The sequence below is a fragment of the Arachis ipaensis genome, chromosome B9 (genome assembly GCF_059453495.1).
Source record: "Arachis ipaensis isolate K30076 ecotype BB chromosome B9, ASM5945349v1, whole genome shotgun sequence".
Lineage (NCBI taxonomy): Eukaryota > Viridiplantae > Streptophyta > Magnoliopsida > Fabales > Fabaceae > Arachis > Arachis ipaensis.
Window position 1 is genome coordinate 66543350 of NC_142444.1, and position 23072 is coordinate 66566421.

Here is a 23072-nt window from a genome sequence, read left to right on the forward strand (position 1 = left end):
TCTAACTTTCTAACCATGGCATAATGACAATTTTTCTATTTAACTTGAATTCTGATACATTTTTTATTGTAAATTCTTCCTTTCAACTTTTAACCTACTATACAATCCTTAATACACCATTACTTAACTTATTTACCTACTTCCCATTTTCCTTTGCCGCTTTGAGTTTTCTTTGTCTAATTGCCTATTTGCTTCCCTTATTTTATCCATATCCTAGTTTCCCATTTTTCAGGATGTCTGCCTCACAAACGAAAGGAAAAGGCAAGGCTGCTGGCAAGCGCAAGAGGGGAGATTTCTCCCAGTCCATTATTGACCTCATGCATGATTCCTCATGGCGGGATAAGAACTTTACACAGCAGGAAAAAGCTGACCAGCTGCTCCCTGCAAATGATTCAATAAAATTTGCAATTCGGTACTGTGAGCAGAAGTATCCGGCATTTGCAAACTCTAGGAATCTATACCTGGAGAGAACTCTGAGGATTCCAGACGCACTCCAGCAATACACCACTGAGCAAATCAAGCAAAGAGGCAGGTTCTTTCTGGAGAGAGCACTGACAGAGGTCAATGCATCTTGGGTCAGGGAATTCTACTGCAACTACTACATCACCACCCTCGATGCAGTAAACCTGAGAGGAAAGCAGATTCTGGTCATTGAGGAGGCCATAGAGGACATTCTCCAGCTCCCAGCCAAGTCCGATCAGCCTGATGGTTATCAAAAGGCTGAGGAGGACATGCGCCTGATGCAGTTTAATTGGGATGCTGTGAAGGCACGGATAGCTCTCGACCCGACTGTTCCTTGGGAGATGGGTCAGGACACCACCATGCCTAGAGGGATCAAGAGGGCGTACTTAAATGATGAGGCTCGGTTATGGCACCAGATCTTGAGCAACTATGTGATGCCGAGTACTCGTGAGACGGAGATCTCGGCTGCTATGATCACCCTCCTATGGTGTGTGATGGAGGGTAAGGACCCTTATCTGCCACGCTTTATCCGGCGTTATATGGCCAGGGTCCACGTCCGAGGCACCCTCCCTTTTTCGTATCGGGTTACACAGCTAGGCCGTCGAGCTGACGTGCCATGGGAGGATGCCGATGAGAGACCACCAGCGGCGGACTGCAGGAAGATCATTCCTCACAGCAGGAACTTCCTAGCTTTGGGCTCCAGAACACCACCCTTCCCTGCTACTGATGAGACAGCCCCACCGTCTGCTGGACCCTCTTCATCCACGGCTGCACCTGCTGCCCCTGCTGCCACCACTGCACCTCCACCTGCCTCTGAGCCCGTATACCGCCTCGTGCACCGCCTATTCTGACAGCTTGATCAGATGGAGCACCGTAACCGGCGCCGGTATGAGAGATTGGAGCGTCGCAGCCAGCGATGCTATTCACATCTGAAGCTGATGATCCGACAGGGTGGTGACATCCCCTGCGAGCCCGACACACCATCAGAGCCATCAGAGGAGGAGGAGGATGAGCCCTAGGAGGAGACCCATCCGCAGGCAGGCACAGAGCAGGCTGCACCACATCAGGAGGTTACGCATCAGATCAAGGCTGCAGATCCGGAGATCCTGATCCAGTCAGCACCGCCTCTACAGCAGCCAGACCCTGAGCCCACCACCACCACAGAGCCTCCTGCTACCATCCCTACCAGTGATGACACCCCTTCACACCCAGCTTGACTGAGCATCAGGGACGATGCTTCACTTTAAGTGTGGGGAGGTTGCCATCTCTGGCGTTTTATTTTGGTGAACCACTACATCTCTTTTTTTTTCTTTTATTTTGGATATTTTTCTGTATTTTTCTTTTTACTGTTATTTTCTGAGTACTTATACATTGCTACTTTTATGTATTTTTACTCTATTTCCGCATTTTTTATTTTTAGTTCATATTTTTAGTTATTTAGTTTAGTTTGCAATTCTGACTTATTAGTGGATTAATTAGTATAGTTTACCCTTTTTTAGCATAAGATAGCATAGTTTAAATTGAAAAATAAAAAGGAAGTAAGCTAGGAAATTGAACATAACAGATTTAAATCCATAAACCTTGTATATATAGCATTACATCATATAGTTAAGTTGACAACATTTCATCAAGGAGGAACATTAAAACTTTAAAGGCCACCCTAAATAATTTTTTTATGATAATAATGGGAATTTTTAACTAAACCTGCATAACGTATATGAATGATATGTGATGCTTGAGTTAGAGAACACACAGCCTGTGAGTCTTGAGCTTAATTGTATGGTTGCATTCAAACCATAATTTCATTCATGTGTGTTTCGCTTCTTTTTATTCTGATGTTCTTTACTTTGCTTTAATCTATATGTCCAATTATAGAATATAGAATATAGGATATAGATACATACCAAAAGAATGATTGAGGCCATCATTTGATTTTAGCTCACTTATCCCAAAATAACCTACCTTTCACATCACCCTTGTTAGCCCCCTTGAGCCTTTAAAATCTCTTTTATTCTATTTAGCCACACTACTAGCCTTAAGCAGAAAAACAAAATAAAATCCCAAGTTGAATCCTTGGTTAGCTTAAGAAAGAAAATTATGAATAGATTAAAATGTGGGAAACCTATTGAAAACATGGATGATAGAAACAAAAGGTAGAAAAGTTGAAAGAAATAAAATTACTCAAAAAATTTGGGAAGCATGCTCATGAGAAATAAAAGTGATTCAATTACCATGTGCATTAAAAAAAAAGTTATTTTTCAGCATTTAATAAAAGGGGATACAAAAGAATTCCCCAATGCAAAATAAAAGCAATGCACATGGGATAAAAATAAAATTAAAACATGAGCATGTAACAACAAGTGGGATAATATGGAAAAATTGGTAAAGAAGCTTGTTCTACTAAATATGTATGTTAGGTGAGATCTTAGTCCAATTAAGGATTCACTTATTAGCTCACTTAGCCTTATACATATATCCTTACCTTTACCTTGGCCCCATTACAACCTTAATTAAAGACCTCATGACTTTTGGTATGACTGTACTCTATAATTGTTGATTGGTTAGACAAAGAACAAAGTTATAGAAAGTAAGAATAAAAAGAAAAATAGAGTGGATAAACCCAATAAACACTGAGTGACTAGAGGGTAAACACAAAATCCAGTGAGGGTTCAATAACTCATCAACATATATCTGTGCTTAATTTACTAATTGTTTTGCAAGTTTGTACAATATTTTTATACTGTGACAAGGAAATCTTTATACTGTGACATATATATTTCTTTTTTTCTTCTTTGTTAGCTTTCTTTTCTTGTTTTTGAGTAGAAACAGAGATAAAGAACCTCTCTTTAACCTTGATCCTGAATTTGAGAGGACCTTAAAGAGGCGTTTATAACAAGCTAAAGTACAACACTCCGAAGGAAACCTCACAAATATTTTTGAACAAGAAACTAAAAGCATGGCAGCTGTTCATACCCTGGGTCGAGCTGTATGACCTGGGCTGATTGAAGACAAGTCAACCGACCTGTTCAGGTCAGGACTATCCGACCTCTTCTCAAAGAGCTCGGCCATATCACCAGGAAAGCCCAAAAAGGGCCCAAACAGAGAAACACGACCCAAATCCAAAGGCGGCCCAAGCCTAGAGAGATAAGGGCGGTCCCCTTGAAGAAAAGATGACTTCACTTAAAGATAAGATAAGATAACTATCTTATCTCCAGAAAGATCACTCTACAAACATTATAAATACACTGGAGAACCCAAGTATAAATCATACTCTGATTCTACAAAAAATATGCTTAATACCCTTGCTAACTTAAGCATCAGAGTCCCTTGCAGGTACCACCATCCTCTGGTGACAAAGGATCAGCAGCATCGCCAGTTCAATAAGTCAGACACGACAGCTCCGGCCACCACCCACAAGCCGAACACGTCATCTCCGACCAGTACAGAAGATCTCGTCCGAGATCAACCTACAGTTTTAGGTAACCCTCGGAACATTGGCACCGTTGCCGGGGAACCTAGAAGTCATTCCATCATCATGGCGGACAACCTTGACAACGACCACAATTTTAATTTGGAGAACAGAACGCCGCATAAGAACGCGGATGTCACACTAGACGATACTTCTCAGCCTAACAAAGATAAGAATTTGCCAAGCACAGGAGTCATGGAGGCACTTTAAGATCGCCTAAAACAACTAGAAAAAGAGGTGGAATATTGATGAGCGAATAATTTATACGCTTTTTGGCATTGTTTTTAGTATGTTTTTAGTAGGATCTAGTTACTTTTAGGGATGTTTTTATTAGTTTTTATGTTAAATTCATATTTCTGGACTTTACTATGAGTTTGTGTGTTTTTCTGTGATTTCAGGTATTTTCTGGCTGAAATTGAGGGACTTGAGCAAAAATCAGAATCAGAGGTTGAAGAAGGACTACTGATCCTGTTGGATTCTGACCTCCCTACACTCAAAGTGGATTTTTTGGAGCTACAAAACTCAAAATGGCGCGCTTCTAATTGCGTTGGAAAGTAGACATCCAGGGTTTTCCAGCAATATATAATAGTTCATACTTTGACTGAGTTTAGATGACGCAAAAGGGCGTTGAACGCCAGTTCTACGCTGCAGTCTGGAGTTAAACGCCAGAAACACGTCACGAACCAGAGTTGAACGCCAAAAACATGTTACAACTTGGCGTTCAACTCCAGAAGAAGTCTCTACACGTGTAAACTTCAAGCTCATCCCAAGCACACACCAAGTGGGCCCCGGAAGTGGATTTATGCATCAATTACTTACTTCTGTAAACCCTAGTAGTTAGTTTAGTATAAATAGAACTTTTTACTAGTCTTTTAGACATCTTATGATCTTTGGATTATCTTTTGATCTATTGATCACGTTTGGGGGCTGGCCATTCGGCCATGCCTGAACCTTTCACTTATGTATTTTTCAACGGTAGAGTTTCTACACACCATAGATTAAGGTGTGGAGCTCTGCTGTTCCTCATGATTTAATGCAAAGTACTACTATTTTCTATTCAATTCAACTTATTCCGCTTCTAAGATATCCATTCGTACCCAAGAACATGGTGAATGTGATGATTATGTGACGCTCATCATCATTCTCACTTATGAACGTGTGCCTGACAAACACTTCCGTTCTACATGCAAACAAGCTAGAATGAGTATCTCTTAGATATCTAATACAGAGGACCGAGTCCGAGATATTAATATCTTCGTGGTATAAGTTAGAACCCATGGATGGCCATTCCTGAGATCCGAAAAGTCTAAACCTTGTCTGTGGTATTCCGAGTAGGATCTGGGAAGGGATGGCTGTGACGAACTTCAAACTCGCGAGTGCTGGGCATAGTGACAGACGCAAAAGGAGGTGAACCCTATTCCAGCGTGACCGAGAACCTCCAGATGATTAGCCATGCCGTGACAGAGCATTTGGACCATTTTCACAGAGAGGATGGGATGTAGCCATTGACAACGGTGATGCCCTTACAGAAAGCTTGCCATGGAAAGGAGTAAGACTGATTGGATGAAGACAGCAGGAAAGCAGAGGTTCAGAGGAATGAAAGCATCTCTATACGCTTATCTGGAATTCTAACCAATGAATTACATAAGTATTTCTATCTTTATTTTCTATTTATTTATTATTATTATTCGAAAACTCCATAACCATTTGATATCCGCCTGACTGAGATTTACAAGGTGACCATAGCTTGCTTCAAGCCGACAATCTCCGTGGGATCAACCCTTACTCACGTAAGGTTTTATTACATGGACGACCCAGTGCACTTGCTGGTTAGTTGTGCGAAGTTGTGAAGTTATGTTTGGACCATGGTATTGTGCACCTGTTATTGGCGCCATTGCCAGGGAGAGAACGAACAACAAATTTTACAACCTCAGAGTAACAATTTCGCATACCGAGTTTTTGGCACCGTTGCCGGGGATTGTTCGAGTTTGGACAACTGACGGTTCATCATGTTGCTCAGATTGGGTAATTTTCTTCTTATTTTATTTTCAAAAAGTTTTGAAAAATTTTTCAAAAATATTTTCTTCTTTTTCGTTTTTCCCAATTAATATTCGAAAAAAAATATTTTCAAAAAAATAAAATATATTTTTCTTCAGAATTTTTAAGAATGAATTTTAGTGTTTCATGATGATTTGTTGAATCCTGGCTGGCTGTAAAGCCATGTCTAAATTCCTTTGGACTGAGGATTCAACTAATCACTTCAATGCATGTAATAGCATACTAAAGCTTGGCTGGCTATTAAGCCATGTCTAACCCTCAGATTGGAGCTTTAGACTAAAGAGCACAAGATTCCTGGAATTTATATTAAAAATTTTGGAATCTTTATTTTTCTTTTTCACATTAATTTTCGAAAAAATAAAAAAAAATTTATAAAATCATAAAAATCAAAAATATTTTGTGTTTCTTGTTTGAGTGTTGAGTCAATTTTTAAGTTTGGTGTCAATTGCATTTTTTTTTCTAAAAAAAATTTATGCATTTTTCGAAAATTCATGCAATCATAGTGTTCTTCATGATCTTCAAGTTGTTCTTGGCCAGTCTTCTTGTTTGATCTTCATATTTTCTTATTTTGTGTCTTTTCTTATTTTTCATATGCATTCTTGCATTCATAGTGTCTATACATGAAAAATTTCTAAGTTTGGTGTCTTGCATGTTTTCTTTTCTTGAAAATTTTTCAAAAATATGTTCTTGATGTTCATCATGATCTTCAAAGTGTTCTTGGTGTTCATCTTGACATTTATAGCATTCTTTCATGCATCACATGTTTAGATAAAAAATTTTCATGCATTGCATCATTTTTCATGTTTTTCTCTCTCATCTTTAAAAATTCAAAAATAAAAAAAAATATCTTTCCTTTTTTCTCTCATAAATTTTGAAAATTTGGATTGACTTTTTCAAAAAAATTTTAAAATTCAATTGTTTCTTATAAGTCAAATCAAATTTTCAATTTAAAAATCTTATCTTTTTCAAAATCTTTTTCAAAAATCAAATCTTTTTCATTTTTCTTATTTATTTTCGAAAATTTTAAAAATATTTTTCAAAAATATTTTTCTTAATTTTACATCATATTTTCGAAAATATCATCAACAATTAATGTTTTGATTCAAAAATTTCAAGTTTGTTACTTACTTGTTAAGAAAGATTCAAACTTTAAGTTCTAGAATCATATCTTGTGATTTCTTGTGAATCAAGTCATTAATTGTGATTTTAAAAATCAAATCTTTTTCAAACCTAATTTCAATCATATCTTTTCAAAAATATCTTTTTATCTTATCTTTTTCAAAATCATACCTTTTCATATCATATCTCTTTCAAATATCTTTTCTAACTTCTTAGCTTCTTATCTTTTAAAATTTGATTTTGAAAATTTGTTTCAACTAACTAATTAACTTTTTGTTTGTTTCTTATCTCTTTCAAAACTACCTAACTAACTACCCCTCTCTAATTTTTGAAAATACCTCCCTCTTTTTCAAAAATTCTTTTTAATTAATTAATTGTTTAAATTTTAATTTTAATTTTAATTCTCCTTCAATTTTTGAAAATCACTAACTCTTTTTCAAAAAAATTATTTTCGAAATTCCCTCACATCTCATCTTCTTCTATTTATTTATTCATCTACTAACACTTCTCTTCAGCTCATATCTCTGCTATCCTCACCCTTGTGTTTGGATTATCCTTTCTTCTTCTACTAACAACAAGGGAACCTCTATACCTGGGTAAAAAGGATCCCTATTATTATTATTTTTCTGTTTCCTCTTTTTCATATGAGCAGGAGCAAGGACAAGAACATTCTTGTTGAAGCAGACTCTGAACCTGAAAGGACTCTAAAGAGGAAACTAAGAGAAGCTAAAATACAACAATCCAGAGACAACCTTACATGAATTTTCGAACAAGAAGAGGATATGGCAGCTGAAAATAATAATAATGGAAGGAGGATGCTTGGTGACTTTACTGCACCTAATTCCAATTTACATGGAAGAAGCATCTCCATCCCTACCATTGGAGCAAACAATTTTGAGCTGAAGCCTCAATTAGTTTCTCTGATGCAACAAAACTGTAAGTTTCATGGACTTCCATCTGAAGATCCTTTTCAGTTCTTAACTGAATTCTTGCAGATCTGTGATACTGTTAAGACTAATGGAGTAGATCCTGAAGTCTACAGGCTCATGCTTTTCCCGTTTGCTGTAAGAGACAGAGCTAGAGTGTGGTTGGACTCTCAACCCAAAGATAGCCTGAACACTTGGGATAAGCTGGTCACGGCTTTCTTAGCCAAGTTCTTTCCTCCTCAAAAGCTGAGTAAGCTTAGAGTGGATGTTCAAACCTTCAGACAGAAGGAAGGTGAATCCCTCTATGAAGCTTGGGAGAGATACAAGCAACTGACCAAAAAGTGTCCTTCTGACATGCTTTCAGAATGGACCATCCTGGATATATTCTATGATGGTCTGTCTGAATTAGCTAAGATGTCATTGGATACTTCTGCAGGTGGATCCATTCACCTAAAGAAAACGCCTGCAGAAGCTCAAGAATTTATTGACATGGTTGCTAACAACCAGTTTATGTACACTTCTGAGAGGAATCCTGTGAGTAATGGGACGCCTCAGAAGAAGGGAGTTCTTGAAATTGATACTCTGAATGCCATATTGGCTCAGAATAAAATATTGACTCAGCAAGTCAATATGATTTCTCAGAGTCTGAATGGAATCCAAGCTGCATCCAACAGTACTCAAGAGGCATCTTCTGAAGAAGAAGCTTATGATCCTGAAAACCCTGCAATAGTAGAGGTGAATTACATGGGTGAACCATATGGAAACACCTATAACCCCTCATGGAGAAATCACCCAAATCTCTCATGGAAGGATCAACAAAAGCCTCAACAAGGCTTTAATAATGGTGGAAGAAATAGGTTTAGCAATAGCAAGCCTTTTCCATCATCCACTCAGCAACAGACAGAGAACTCTGAACAAAGTACCTCTAATTTAGCAAACTTAGTCTCTGATCTATCTAAGGCCACTCTGAGTTTCATGAATGAAACAAGGTCCTCCATTAGAAATTTCGAGGCACAAGTGGGCCAGCTGAGTAAGAAGATCACTGATACCCCTCCTAGTGCTCTCCCAAGCAATACAGAAGAAAATCCAAAAGGAGAGTGCAAGGCCATTGAATTGACCATCATGGCCGAATCCACAAGAGAGGAGGAGGACGTGAATCCCAGGAGGAAGACCTCCTGGGACGTCCAATGATCAATAAAGAGTATCCCTTTGAGGAACCAAAAGACTCTAAGGCTCATCTAGAGACCATAGAGATTCTATTAAACCTCCTTATGATATTCATGAGTTCTGATGAGTATTCTTCTTCTGAAGAGAATGAGGATGTCACTGAAGAACAAGTTGCCAAGTTCCTTGGTGCAATCATGAAGCTGAATGCCAATTTATTTGGTAATGAGACTTGGGGAGATGAACCTCCCCTGTTCACCAATGAACTAAATGCATTGGATCAACTGAGATTGCCTCAGAAGAAACAGGATCCTGGAAAGTTCCTAATACCTTGTACCATAGGCACCATGACCTTTGAGAAGGCTCTATGTGACCTGGGGTCAGGAATAAACCTCATGCCACTCTATGTAATGGAGAAATTGGGAATCTTTGAGGTACAAGCTGCTAAAATCTCATTAGAGATGGCAGACAATTCCAGAAAATAGGCTTATGGACAAGTAGAGGACATGTTAGTAAAGGTTGAAGGGCTTTACATCCCTGCTGATTTCATAATCATTGATACTGGGAAGGATGAGGATGAATCCATCATTCTTGGAAGACCCTTCCTAACCACAGCAAGAGCTGTGATTGATGTTGACAGAGGTGAACTAGTCCTTCAATTGAATGAGGACTCCCTTGTGTTTAAAACACAAGGTCATCCTTCTGTAAACATAGGAAAGAGGCACAGTAAGCTTCTCTCAGTACAGAGTCAACCAGAGCCTCCACAGTCAAACTCTAAGTTTGGTGTTGAACTCCCATATTCAAACTCTAAGTTTGGTGTTGGGGAGTCTCAACAATGCTCTGAACATCTGTGAGGCTCCATGAGAGCCCACTGTCAAGCTATTGACATTAAAGAAGCGCTTATTGGAAGGCAACCCAATTTTTATTTATCTAATTTTATTTTTATTTTTGTTTTTGTTGTTCTTTCATGTTTTATTAGGTTCATGATCATGTGGAGTCACAAAATAAATCAAAAAATTAAAAACAGAATCAAGAACAGCAGAAGAAAAATCACACCCTGGAGGAAGGGCTTACTGGCGTTTAAACGCCAGTAAGGAGTATCTGGCTGGCGTTCAACGCCAGAACAGAGCATAGATCTGGCGTTGAACGCCCAAAACAAGCAGCATCCTGGCGTTCAAACGCCAGGAATGCACACTGAGAAAAGCTGGCGCTGAACACCAGAAACAAGCATAGAACTGGCGTTCAACGCCAGAAACATGCTGCATCTGGGCGCTGAACGCCCAGAACAAGCATCAATTCGGCGTTTAAACGCCAAAATTGCATGCAAAGGCATTTTACATGCCTAATTGGTGCAGGGATGTAAATCCTTGACACCTCAGGATTTGTGGACCCCACAGGATCTCCACATACCTCCACTCACCTTACCTCCTCATAATCCTATATCACCCTCTCTCTCTCCATTCATAGTCATCCTTTCTATTTTCCATTCACCACTTACATCCATTACTCCCCTAAAACCATCATACAACCCACCTACACCCACCCACTCAAATTCAAACCATCAATTCACCTCCATCTCTTCCTCTTCTTCTTCTATTCTTTCTTCTTTTGCTCGAGGGCGAGCAACATTCTAAGTTTGGTATGGTAAAAGCATAAGCTTTTTGTTTTTCCATTACCATTGATGGCACCTAAGACCGGAGAAACCTCTAAAAAAGGGAAAGGGAAGACAAAAGCTTCCACCTCCGAGTCATAGGAGATGGAGAGATTCATCTCAAGGGTCTATAGCTCAGTGGTAGAACATTTGACTGCAAATCAAGAGATCCCTGAGATACCTCAAGGGATGCACTTTCCTCCACAGAATTTTTGGGAGCAAATCAACACCTCCCTAGGAGAATTAAGCTCCAACATGGGACAACTAAGGGTGGAACATCAAGAGCACTCCATCATCCTTCATGAAATTAGAGAAGATCAAAGAGCTATGAGGGAGGAGCAACAAAGACAAGGAAGAGACATAGAAGAGCTCAAGGACATCATTGGTTCCTCAAGAAGAAAATGCCACTATCACTAAGGTGGACTCATTCCTTGTTCTCAAATTTTCTGTTTTTCATTTTCTTTATGTTAAGTGTTTATCTATGTTTGTGTCTTTATTACATGATCATTAGTGTCTAAGTATCTATGCCTTAAAGTAGTGAATATGAATCTATAACCTCTCTTAAATGAAAAATGTTTTAAATCAAAAGAACAAGAAGTACATGAGTTTCGAATTTATCCTTGAACTTAGTTTAATTACTTTGATGTGGTGACAATACTTTTTGTTTTCTGAATGAATGCTTGAACAGTGCATATGTCTTTTGAAGTTGATGTTTTAGAATGTTAAATATGTTGGCTCTTAAAAGAATGATGAACAGGAGACATGTTATTTGATAATTTGAAAAATCATAAAAATGATTCTTGAAGCAAGAAAAAGCAGTGAATACAAAAGCTTGCAGAAAAAAAAAAGAAAGAAAAAAATGGCGAAAAAAAATAAAAAAAGAGAAAAAGCAAGCAGAAAAAGCCAAAAGCTCTTAAAACCAAAAGGCAAGAGTAAAAAGCCAATAACCCTTAAAACCAAAGAGCAAGGGTAAATAAAAAAGATCCCAAGGCTTTGAGCATCAGTGGATAGGAGGGCCTAAAGGAATGAAATCCTGGCCTTAGCGGCTAAACCAAGCTGTCCCTAACCATGTGCTTGTGGCGTGAAGGTGTCAAGTGAAAACTTGAGACTGAGCGGTTAAAGTCAAGGTCCAAAGCAAAAACAGAGTGTGCTTAAGAACCCTGGACACCTCTAATTGGGGACTTTAGCAAAGCTGAGTCACAATCTGAAAAAGTTCACCCAATTATGTGTCTGTGGCATTTATGTATCCGGTGGTAATACTGGAAAACAAAGTGCTTAGGGCCACGGCCATGACTCATAAAGTAGCTGTGTTCAAGAATCAACATACTGAACTTGGAGAATCAATAACACTATCTTAATTCTGAGTTTCTATAGATGCCAATCATTCTGAACTTCAGTGGATAAAGCGAGATGCCAAAACTATTCAAGAGGCAAAAAGCTACAAGTCCCGCTCATCTGATTGAAGCTATGTTTCATTGATATTTTGAAATTTATAGTATATTCTCTTCTTTTTATCCTATTTGATTTTCAGTTGCTTGGGGACAAGCAACAATTTAAGTTTGGTGTTGTGATGAGCGGATAATTTATACGCTTTTTGGCATTGTTTTTAGTATGTTTTTAGTAGGATCTAGTTACTTTTAGGGATGTTTTTATTAGTTTTTATGTTAAATTCACATTTCTGGACTTTACTATGAGTTTGTGTGTTTTTCTATGATTTCAGGTATTTTCTGGCTGAAATTGACGGACTTGAGCAAAAATCAGAATCAGAGGTTGAAGAAGGGCTGCTGATGTTGTTGGATTCTGACCTCCCTGCACTCAAAGTGGATATTTTGGAGCTACAAAACTCAAAATGAAGCTCTTCCAATTGCGTTGGAAAGTAGACATCCAGGGCTTTCCAGCAATATATAATGGTCCATATTTTGGCCGAGTTTAGATGACGCAAAAGGGCGTTGAACGCCAGTTCTACGCTGCAGTCTGGAGTTAAACGCCAGAAACACGTCACGAACCAGAGTTGAACGCCAAAAACACGTTACAACTTGGCGTTCAACTCCAGAAGAAGCCTCTACATGTGTAAACTTCAAGCTCAGCCCAAGCACACACCAAGTGGGCCCCGGAAGTGGATTTATGCATCAATTACTTACTTCTGTAAACCGTAGTAGTTAGTTTAGTATAAATAGAACTCTTTACTAGTCTTTTAGACATCCTATGATCTTTGGATTATCTTTTGATCTATTGATCACGTTTGGGGGCTGGCCATTCGGCCATGCCTGAACCTTTCACTTATGTATTTTTCAACGGTAGAGTTTCTACACACCATAGATTTAGGTGTGGAGCTCTGTTGTTCCTCATGATTTAATGCAAAGTACTACTATTTTTTATTCAATTCAATTTATTCCGCTTCTAAGATATCCATTCGCACCTAAGAACATGATGAATGTGATGATTATGTGACACTCATCATCATTCTCACTTATGAACGCGTGCCTGACAAACACTTCTGTTCTACATTCAAACAAGCTAGAATGAGTATCTCTTAGATATCTAATAAAGAGGACCGAGTCCAAGATATTAGTATCTTCGTGGTATAAGTTAGAACCCATGGATGGCCATTCCTGAGATCCGGAAAGTCTAAACCTTGTCTGTGGTATTCCGAGTAGGATCTGGGAAGGGATGGCTGTGACGAACTTCAAACTCGCGAGTGCTGGGCATAGTGACAGACGCAAAAGGAGGTGAACCCTATTCCAGCATGACCGAGAACCTCCAGATGATTAGCCATGCCATGACAGAGCATTTGGACCATTTTCACAGAGAGGATGGGATGTAGCCATTGACAACGGTGATGCCCTTACAGAAAGCTTGCCATGGAAAGGAGTAAGACTGATTGGATGAAGACAGCAGGAAAGCAGAGGTTCAGAGGAACGAAAGCATCTCTATACGGTTATCAGAAATTCTAACCAATGAATTACATAAGTATTTCTATCTTTATTTTCTATTTATTTATTATTATTATTTGAAAACTCCATAACCATTTGATATCCGCCTGACTGAGATTTACAAGGTGACCATAGCTTGCTTCAAGCCGACAATCTCCGTGGGATCGACCCTTACTCACGTAAGGTTTTATTACTTGGACGACCTAGTGCACTTGCTGGTTAGTTGTGCGAAGTTGTGAAGTTATGTTTGGACCATGGTATTATGCACCTGTTATTGGCGCCATTGCCAGGGAGAGAACGAACAACAAATTTTACAACCTCAGAGTAACAATTTCGCATACCAAATATCAATGGGAAGCCGAGAGAGACCTACGAAGGGAAGCTAGGTGACGCCGAGAATTAGAAGACAAGCTCCTAAAGCTTGAAGCCGATCTCAAAGCTAAAACTACTCGATCCAGCCACAAAGACAGCCCCCGCAAGGACCAAGACTCATTCATCAAAGAGATCATGAAGGCCAAAATAGCCTAAAAGATTTCAAATCCACTAACATGACTCCGTACGACGGAACATCAGATCCCAGCCATCATCTTAGTAATTTCAGAAGTAGAATGTATCTCACTGACGTCTCAGATGCGGTTCAATGCAAAGCCTTCCCGACTACTGACAAACCCCATTTGTAGGGTTTATCTTGTATTGATTTTTGGGGATTTTATCACCTTTTACCCACATTTATTCAATGAAATAGCATGGTTTTATAACTTCTCCTTTAATTGTGCTTAAGAGTGAAAACATGCTTTTTAGGTCTTAAAATAGCTAAATCTAATTCTCCTTGATTCCACTAGATGCCTTGATATGTTTGTTAAGTGATTTAAGGTTTAGGAGGCAAAGATTGGATCAAGGGAATGAAGAAAGAAAGCATGAAAAGTTGGAGAACTCATGAAGAAATGAAAGAACCGGAAAGCTGTCAAGCCGACCTCTTTGCACTTAAACGACCATAACTTGAGCTACAGAGGTCCAAATGATGCGGTTTTAGTTGGGTTAGAAAGCTAACATCCGGGGCTTCGAAACGATATAAGATTTGCCATAGTTGCTACACGTATGGTGGCGCGCACGCGCATAGTACGCGCACGCGCCGTTGCTGCCACCTGGTTCACTTAAAGCAAAACGTGGCCAGCGATTTTAGAAGCCTTGTGGGCCCAATCTAACTCATTTCTGATGTTATTTAAGCCAAGGATTGAAGAGGAATCAACATACTTTTAGTCATTAGCTTAGTTTAGTAGGTAGAGTTAGTTTCTAGAGAGAGAAGCTCTCTCTTCTCTCTAGAATTAGGATTAAGATTAGGTTTAGTTCTTAGATCTAGATTTTAATTCATCTTCTTCTACTTCTATCTTCTCAATTACTTGTTGTTACATTCTTTCTTCTTCCATTCTTTTATTGTAATTTTCTTTATGTTGTTCTTATACTTTGTTGTAGATCTACTATTGTCCCTTCCATTTTCTTTCAATTCAATAAGAGGTAATTCATAATAATTGTTCTTCTTTGCTTTTCTATTGTTGATCTCTTGCCTTTGTAGTTAGATCTCTCTTTAGTTCTTGCAATTTATGTTGTTTACTTTTATTGCCTTTTATGTGTTTGTTGAAATGCCTCTTCTAGATATAGTATAGATTTTGTTCCCTTTGGCCTAGGTAGAGTAATTAGTGACACTTGAGTTATCTAATTCCTTTGTTGATTGGTAATTGGAGAGATTGCTAATTGGTTTGGAGTGCACTAAAGCTAGTCTTTCCTTGGGAGTTGGCTAGGACTTGTGGCTCAAGTCAATTCATCCACTTGACTTTCCTTTAATTAGTAAGGGTTAACTAAGTGGTAGCAATGAACAATTCTTATCACAATTGAGAAGGATAACTAGGATAGGACTTCTAGTTCTCACACCTTACCAAGAGCCTTTTATAGTTGTTAGTTTATTTTCATTGCCATTTACTTTTCATGTCTCTTATCCCAAAACCCAAAAAAAAAAACAGTCCATAACCAATAACAAGACACTTCATTGTAATTCCTAGGGAGAACGACCCGAGGTTTAAATACTTCGGTTTATAGAATTTAGGGGTTTGTTACTTGTGACAAACAATCTTTTGGGATAAGATTATTGTTTGGTTTAGGAACTATACTTGCAACGAGAATTCATTTGCGAAATTCTAAACCGTCAAAAATCCGATCGTCAACTACCTTGACGAAGACAGCAATTAAATGGTTTGACAATCTGCCCCCTAGGTCCATCTCAAGCTTTGACGACTTAGCAAAGAAGTTTCTAGCCAGATTCTCCATCCAGAAGGATAAAAGTAAACACGCCCCAAGCCTATTAGGGATCAAGCAAGGAGATCGGGAAAGTCTTCGCAGTTACATGGAAAGATTCAATAAAGCATGTTTGGACATACAAAGTCTACCAACAGAAGCAGCCATTATGGGTCTCATCAATGGCTTACGAGAGGGACCTTTTAGTCCCTCCATATCGAAAAAACATCCCACATCTCTGAACGAAGTACAAGAACGAGCAGAGAAATACATCAACATGGAGGAAAACTCTCGACTAGGAGAGACCTCAAAGTCCAGAATTTCCTACTCCTCCCGAGATAAGGATAAAGAGTCCAATAAAAAAGAATATCAGCATGGAGAAAAGATCAAGAAATACCGCAATTACACCCCTCTACGGGTGTCTCTTGTAGATGTCTATCGAGAAGTATGCCATACTGAAAAGATACCCCCACCTCGCCCACTCAAAAGCAAGAAAGGAGGAGGAAATCGGATAGAATACTGTGAATACCATCGAATCTATGGATATCCCACCAACGAGTGCTTCGATTTGAAGAATGTCATAGAAAAATTGGTAAGAGAGGGGAGACTAGATCGGTACTTAGCCAGCAAAATAGATGAGCCAAGAAAAAGAAGATGGGACGAAGAGGTCGGACGAACTAAACGACCACCTCGTACCCCAGAAAGACATGTCCACATGATACACGGAGGATTTGCGGGAGGAGGAATCTCCAAATAATTTCGCAAAAGACATCTTAAAGAAGTATATCACATCGAGGGAAGAGAAGGAGCACCCGACCTCCCTACTATCACTTTCACTAAAGAGGATGTAGCTGGCGTCATCTCGGGACATGATGATCCCATGGTCATCACTATCATATTAGCCTACACCAATCTCCACTGCACACTGGTAGACCAGGGAAGCTCGACTGACATATTGTTCAAAACCGCCTTCGTCAAACTCGGCCTAGAAGAAAAAGAACTCAGAGCATATCCGAACAGCTTATTCGGGCTAGGAGACACTCCAATCCAACCGCATGGATACATCTCACTGCACACAACCTTTGGAAAAGGAAACCGGTCAAGGACGCTCAACATAGACTACATCGTGGTTGACGTAAATACAGCCTACAACGTCCTGATAGGTCGGACAATGCTAAATCAGCTCAGTGCAATAGTCTCGACTCCACATCTGTGCATGAATTTCCCAACCACACAAGGGATCGCTATGATAAAAGCGAACCAGAAAATAACGTGCCGTTGTTACAACGAATGTCTGAACCTCAAAGGCAAAGGAGAAGAAATCCACACCATCGAACTCGGGGGAGTTCGAGGATGGGAAGAACTTCGTCCACAACCTGAAGGCGAGATAGAAAATGTCCAGATCGGAGATGTCCTAGATAAAACAACCAATATTGGCACAATCCTAAAAGAAGACGTAAAAGAGTCCCTCATACAGTTCTTAAGAGATAATGTCGACCTCTTCGCATTGAAGGCTACAGACATGCCGGGCATAAACCCCAAACTAATGTGCCATAAACTGGCAGTCAATCTAGGATCTCAGCTAGTGCAGCAGAGATGTAGAAAGCTCGGACTAGAAAGATCCCAAGCTGTGGAAGAACAGGTGCAAGCTCTACTAGAGGTAGGATTGAAAGAGAAGTCAGATACCCACTATGGCTAGCCAACGTCGTCCTAGTAAAAAAATCAAATGGGAAGTGGTGGATGTGCACCGACTATACCGATCTTAACAAAGCTTGCCCAAAAGATCCCTATCCACTCCCAAGTATCGACACTCTAGTGGATGCTTCCTCCGGATACAAATACCTCTCGTTTATGGACGCTTATTTAGGATACAATCAAATCCTGATGTATCCACCCGATCAAGAAAAAGTCTCATTCTTAACCCCAAAAGCAAACTACTGCTACGTCGTCATGCCATTTGGACTCAAAAACGCAGGAGCCACGTATAAAAGACTAATAAAAAAAGTCTTCGCAGACCATATCAGGAAACTTATGGAGGTATATGTGGACGAGATGTTAGTAAAAACACAAAGCGAGGATACATTACTATCCGACCTTGCCCAAGTGTTCAAAACCATATGTAAGCATGGCATGAGACTTAATCTAGGAAAATGCACCTTCGCAGTAGAAGCCGGCAAATTTTTGGGATTCATGCTCACACAAAGAGGAATAGAAGCAAACCCGGACAAGTGCCAGGCCATAATCGACATGAAAAGCCCGAGCTGTGTCAAAGAGGTGCAACAACTCTATGGAAGATTGGCAGCCTTGTCCAGATTTCTAGCCGGATCAGCAATAAGATCTCTTCCCTTCTACGCCACTCTAAGGAAGGGAAAGAGGTTTGAATGGACAACAAATTGCGAGCAGGCTTTCCAGGATTTCAAAAGGTTCCTGGGACAACCACCTATTCTAACTCGGCCACGGGAAGGAGAACCACTTGTATTGTACCTCGCAGTAGAAAATCGGGCAGTAGCCTCAGCACTGGTCAGAGAGGATAAAAGTGGACAACAACCTATATACTTCATCAGCAAAGCACTACAAGGGTCCAAACTGAACTACCAAAAAATAGAAAAATTCGCCTATGCTCACATACTAACATCTCGACGACTTCGCCTATATTTTCAAGCCCACATCATCAAGGTTCGGACCAACCAGCCCATAAGAGGCATTTTGCATAAAACTGATTTGGCAGGAAGAATCTTACAGTGGGCAGTCGAGTTGTCCAAATTCGACATCCAATTTGAAGCTCGAAGAGCCATCAAATCATAGTACCTGGCCGACTTCATTGTAGAGTTTACTGACACCCAGGAAATCCCTACAGAATGGAATCTCTATGTAGACGACTCTTCAAACAAAACTGAGAGCGGAGCAGGCATGATAATAGAAAGCAATCAGGAAACCCAAATCGAACTCTCCTTAAAGTTCGAGTTCCTTGCTTCAAATAATCAGGCTGAATATGAGGCATTACTAGCTAGTTTGAAGCTGGCTAAGGAGGTTAGAGATCAAAAACTTATCATCTTCACACTACCTACAAGATGGCCCTAGAGCTTGGCATAGTCGGCCTGGGCAGATTTCAACCTCTCCCTGAGCTCTATCATCTCACCATAGGCCAGGACATAGCTCTCTTTATGCTTATACGCCATCTCCTCGGCCAGATTTGCAGAAGCCGCCGCAGCAGTAGCCCGAGTCTTCTCACCCTCCAATTCCTTTTCCAGTTTAGCCACTTTCACCTCGAGCTCCTCCTTTAACCCACTGATCCGGTCATATTCCGACTTAGCCTCTTGCATAAAAGCCTTTCTCGTGTGAACTGGAACATCCTGGGCAGTCCGAAATAACGCTGCCTCCATGTGTGCCATTTTTATACTGCTCCGAGTAATGAAGTCCAAATGACGAAGAATGGATACATTGTCAGTGGGAACAACACCATAAGGAGCTATTTGTTGATCAACAAACCCGGCAGCATCAAAGTCGGGGGCATCCAGATTGAAAGGCTTGACAGTCCTCTGTCTTTTCGGAGGAGGGACGACAGTAGGAGAAGAGGTAGCAGCAGAGGCCTGGGGAGGATCAATCAAATGGACCTGAGGAGTAGGAATCATCTTCCCTAGCTCAGAAGTGCTCAATATCGGATTTTTTGGAGGAACATGGGAAGATCCTTCCCTAGCCACCATGGCCGAGATGTTCTGGGCAGCTGTAGCCTTTCTCGCCTTCTTAAAGGCCTTCATGGAGTCATTGTTTTTAATCATATCTGAAAAACATAGCAAGAAACCAAGTTATAAACTGGAAAGAAAAGGAATAAAATTGACAAAATAAACAAGCACAACAAATACAAAAGAGGTCAACCACTACCTAGCTTAGCTCGGAGAAGTGAGGGATCTCCTAGGAATTTCTTTGTATCAAGATGGGGAGGCTGCCCCCAGTTCTCCTCCAACACAGTTACAAAGGCTTGCTCAACTTCATCCAACATCTACCAAGTATACCTAGACATCAATACATTCTTTTGCCATTCTAAAGGAAAGCTGGGCTTGCCATTCTCATCCAAAAAGAAAGGCCGGGCTCCTTCAACAGCTCGAAACTTGAAAAAATAATTCTGGAAATCACGAAAAGATTCATCATACATTGAAAAAACTTTCTTTCCCTGGGCAGCTCGGAAAGATACCCAAGCAGCCTTCTTCTTAGCCACCCTGGGCTTAGTCAAAACAAAGAGGTAAAGAAAAAGGGTTTGAGATGGTTTAACGTCCAACTCTTGACACGGTAATTGAAAGATCTTAAGGAAACCCCATGAATTCGGGTCAAGCTGGGATGGAGACACATTGCACGACCACAACAAATTGGTCTCAAAAGGAGTAAAAGAAAAAGTAATGTTCAACTGGCTAGAAAAATAGTCATAGGCATAAAAAAAAGGGACGTTCTCCCTGGACCAAGGTCGGGAAACAAACCCTCTCATCGGAATCAGGCGCTACAAGCTCATAATCTTTCTCATATGCCCGACTACTACAAATCCTGTGATGTTTCCTTAGCTCTACACAGTACTCAGCATTTACCACAGAGACACACATCAACACGAGGGATTCCAGCTAGTCCGACATGCCCTCAGGGACTTTGGAAAAGGTCTCGACAATATTTTTGCGAGACGACATGGGTCAACTAGTCCTACAGTAAGAAAAAGAAAATGGGTTACTAACCAAAGCAGCTCGGACAAATATGGATACAACTCGGAACAAACAGACAACAGCAAAAGGAGGTCCCATGACCCACACCAAGGTCCAGGGGCATCCTTTGGAGGCAGTAACAGAGTAGGAACTTAGGAAAAATCTACAAGTCTATGTCTCAACAAGAAAATAACCCTCTTTTAACAAAGTAACACTCATGAATCACAAAATACCATCAAAATCACCACCTTTTTACAGCCCACCAGCAAAGCAAACTATCAAACATCGAGCATGCAAAGGGGAAATTATCAAAGATGCAACCTTTCTCATAATCAAACAGTTCATTATCTCAAAGGAAGAAATCAAAGAGATACAATCAGAGATAGTAACAATATTCAAAAGCCCTAACTAGCAGGAAACAAGAAAAGGCTCATACAAAAGAAAAAAACTACCAGAACACGCAACGGCGGTCAGACACAATAAAATGTAGAAAGATTCAAACTTTTTCCAAACAAAGATAAAATCTTTCTGTAAAGCCAATCATGAAAAGAAACGACGTAGAAAGAAGAGAAAAGAGAAAGGAAGAAGACCAACCTGCGGTAGGGAAGGAACGATAAACTGATCGAAGAATGGAAGCAGGACAAACACCGACGATCGCCTTTTCAAAAGCAAGAGAAAGAACGCAAGAAGGAGAAGTTGCAGTGAAGCGAGAAAAGGAAAAACGAAGAAGAGAGACTCTTTGAAAATTTGAAATGAAGTAAAGGAGTGGGAAGCAAGGGAAACGACGAAGGGGGTTAAGGAGCATTTAAAACCCTCGCACGTTCCCAAGGAATTGCAAAACGTGCGCTGTAAAGAGAGAAACATTCCGCATTTAAAGCCACTAATGAAAAAATTCTACAAATGAAGATCAACCAAAAGTGCTCGAGCTCGGCTTCTCCAGAAAGGATCGAAGCCTAAGGACTCGACCTTAAAACAGACCGAGCTCAAACAGGGGCACTGTTCATACCCTGGGTCGAGTTGTACGACCCGAGCTGATTGAAGACAAGTCGACCGACCTCTTCAGGTTAGGACAATCCGACCTCTTCTCAAAGAGCTTGGCCATATCACCAGGAAAGCCAAAAAAGGGCCCAAACAGAGGAACACGACCCAAATCCAAAGGTAGCCCAAGCCTAGAGAGATAAGGGCGGTTCCCTTGAAGAAAAGATGACTTCACTAAAAGATAAGATAAGATAACTATCTTATCTCCAGAAAGATCACTCTACAAACATTATAAATACACTAGAGCACCCAGGTATAACTCATACTCTGATTCTACAAAAAACCTGCTTAATACCCTTGCTAACTTAAGCATCGGAGTCCCTTGCAAGTACAACCACCCTCCGGTGACAAAGGATCAGCAGCATCACCAACTCAACAAGTCGGACAAGACAGCTCCGGCCACCACCCACAAGCCGGACACGTCATCTCCGACCAGTACAGAAGATCTCGTCCGAGATCGACCTACAATTTCAGGTAACCCTTGGAGTAGCAGCCGAGCCTAATAATGGAAAAGATGCAAGAAAGGTTCTTGGTAACTACACCATACCAACTTCTGATTTCTATGGCAGAAGTATCTCTATACCTACCATTAGAGCTAACAAATTTTAGCTTAAGCCTCTGTTAGTCTGTCTATTGCAATATAATTGCAAGTTCCATGGACTTCCACTGGAAGATTCACATCAATTCCTATCTGAATTCTTGCAAATTTGTGACACTGTTAAGACCATTGGAGTGAAAGTTCAAACCTTCAGACAAAAAGAAGGTGAATCCTTCTATGAAGCTTGGGAAAAATATAAGAAACTGATCAGGAGATGTCCTTCTGACATGCTCTCAGAATGGTCTATCTTAGGCATCTTCTATGATGGTCTTTCTAAGATGTCCAAAATATCATTGGACAGCTCTGCAGGTGGATCACTCCACTTAAAGAAAATGCCTGGAGAAGCAAGAGAACTCATTGAGATGGTTGCAAACCACCAATTCATGTACACTTCTGAGTGAAACCCTGTGAACAACGGGGCAACTCAGAAGATAGGAGTTCTTGAAGTAGACACTCTGAACACCAGCAAGGAAGACCTTACTGGGCATTCAACGCCCACACTGGCTAAGAGCTTGGCGTTGAACGCCAATGAAGAGGATCTCACTGGGCGTTCAACGCACAAAATGGCATCAAATCTGGCGTTGAAGGCCAGTGAGGCAGACCTCACTGGGTGTTCAACGCCCAAACTGGCACAGAGGCTGGCGTTGAATGCCAGTGAGGAAGACGTCACTGGGTGTTCA

General features: G+C 40.3%; 2 non-coding genes across 2 annotated transcripts; both read right to left on the reverse strand.

The window, feature by feature from the left end:
• Positions 1-8286: 8286 nt before the first annotated feature.
• LOC148544927 (small nucleolar RNA R71) lies at positions 8287-8394 on the reverse strand. The gene has a single exon (XR_015900600.1). It is a non-coding gene; the product is annotated as a small nucleolar RNA R71 (small nucleolar RNA).
• A 14123-nt stretch (positions 8395-22517) lies between these two features.
• On the reverse strand, positions 22518-22624 carry LOC148544928 (small nucleolar RNA R71). The gene has a single exon (XR_015901750.1). It is a non-coding gene; the product is annotated as a small nucleolar RNA R71 (small nucleolar RNA).
• Between the last annotated feature and the right edge of the window lie 448 nt (positions 22625-23072).